Source organism: Trichechus manatus, unplaced genomic scaffold, assembly GCF_000243295.1.
Source record: "Trichechus manatus latirostris isolate Lorelei unplaced genomic scaffold, TriManLat1.0 scaffold00115, whole genome shotgun sequence".
In the NCBI taxonomy this organism is placed as follows: Eukaryota; Metazoa; Chordata; class Mammalia; order Sirenia; family Trichechidae; genus Trichechus; species Trichechus manatus.
Window position 1 is genome coordinate 2,386,402 of NW_004444051.1, and position 1,672 is coordinate 2,388,073.

Genomic DNA, 1,672 nt, shown 5'->3' on the forward strand with positions numbered 1-1,672 from the left:
CTTTGCTGAGTTTCTTTTTAGATGTTCTGTCCTTTACTGAGAGTGGTATGTTGAAGTCTCCTACTATTGTTGTGGAACAGTCAATTTCTCTTTTCAGTGCTGTTAGAGTTTATGTATTTTGGAGCCCTGTCATTTTGTGCATAGATGTTTATTATGGTTATGTCTTCATGATGGATCATCCTCTTAATCATTATATAGTGTCCTTCTTTTTCTTTTATGGTGGATTTTGTTTTAAAGTCTATTTTATCTGAGGTTAGTATTGCCACTCCTGCTCTTTTTTGGTAGCTGTTTGTTTGATATATTTTTTTTCCAACCTTCCTTTGATTTTTAATAAGTTTACGTCTTTGTTTCTAAGGTGTGTCTCTTGTAGTCAGCATATTGATGGATATTGTTTTTTTATCCATTCTGTCAGTTTCTGTCTCTTCATGGGTGCATTGAGTCCATTTACATTCAGTGTAATTATTGATAGATGTGAGTTTATTGCTGTCATTTGTAGTGCTTTTTTTTTTTTTTGTGGTGCTGACGTTTTCTTTGTTCCTCTTACTCTCCTGTGCTGAATTCCTTTTGTTTGTGGATTTTTTTTCCCTTACTTTTGTTTTTTAGGTTTTGTTTTTACTGAGACTTTATGTTTTTCCTCTTTATTTAGATGAGTATGTTTGTTAACTTTCTTTATGGTTACCGTGAAATATACCTTATCTTTCTAAGTTTGAAGCAGTCTATTATTACTTGGTATTGCCTTGCTTTCCTCTTCATTAGAAGGTTATATACCTACACTGTTTATTCCCTCTTTTATTGTTCTGATGTTGTCATTTACAGATTAACTGCTCTGATTTCCTGTTGTATTTCTTTTGGTTTTGGATAGTCCTTGGGAGTTCATTTCCTAGATTGGTATCTGGGTGGTACGATCCTGCTTCCTAGATTCAGCCTGTGAGCTGATGTTGTTTGTTCTCACTTTGAAGAACTCCCGTCAATAATTCTTGTAAGTTTGGTTTGGTTTTTACATAGTCCCTTAATTTCTGTTTATCTGGAAATATCTTAATTCACCATCATATTTGAACAAGAGTTTTGCAGGATAGATTATTCTTGGCTGTTCATTTTTTTCTTTCATAGTTTTATAGGTGTCATCCCATTGCCTTCTTGCCTGCATGGTTTCTGTCGAATAATCTGAGCTTAGTCTTATTGTTTCTCCTCTGTATGTGACTTTTTGTTTTTCTCAAACTGCTCTCAGGATTCTTTGTTTGTCTTTGGTTTTGGCAAGCATGATTATTGTATGCCTTGGTGATTTTCTTTTAGGGTGTATCCTATATGGGGTCTGTTGAGCTTCTTGGATGTCCAGCTTTTTATCTTTCATGATATTGGGAAGTTTTCTCTCAGCAGTTCTTCAATGATCTCTGGGCTTTCTCCCCCTGTTCTGGATCACTCGAAAATTTTTACTTTTGATTGTATCCCTCTTAATTCTCAGGGTCTCTTCATTTTTCTTTGTTCTTTTTTCTGAGTTTTCCTCAAAGTTGTATCCAAGTTTTTTTCTTCAATTTTCCTAACCCTGTCTTACGCCGTTTCAAATCTGCTCCTCAGCCCTTCTATGACACTGTCCATTTCTGAAATTTTGTTGTTTATCTTTTGGATTTCTAATTGTTGTTTTTGTATGATTTCTAGTTGTGAATTTATTTGG

At 34.4% G+C, this 1,672-nt stretch overlaps 1 protein-coding gene across 1 annotated transcript in view; it reads left to right on the forward strand.

The window, feature by feature from the left end:
- DCDC2 (doublecortin domain containing 2) overlaps positions 1 to 1,672 on the forward strand; it is a 292,326-nt gene that overhangs the window by 256,732 nt on the left and 33,922 nt on the right. The window lies entirely within an intron of this gene.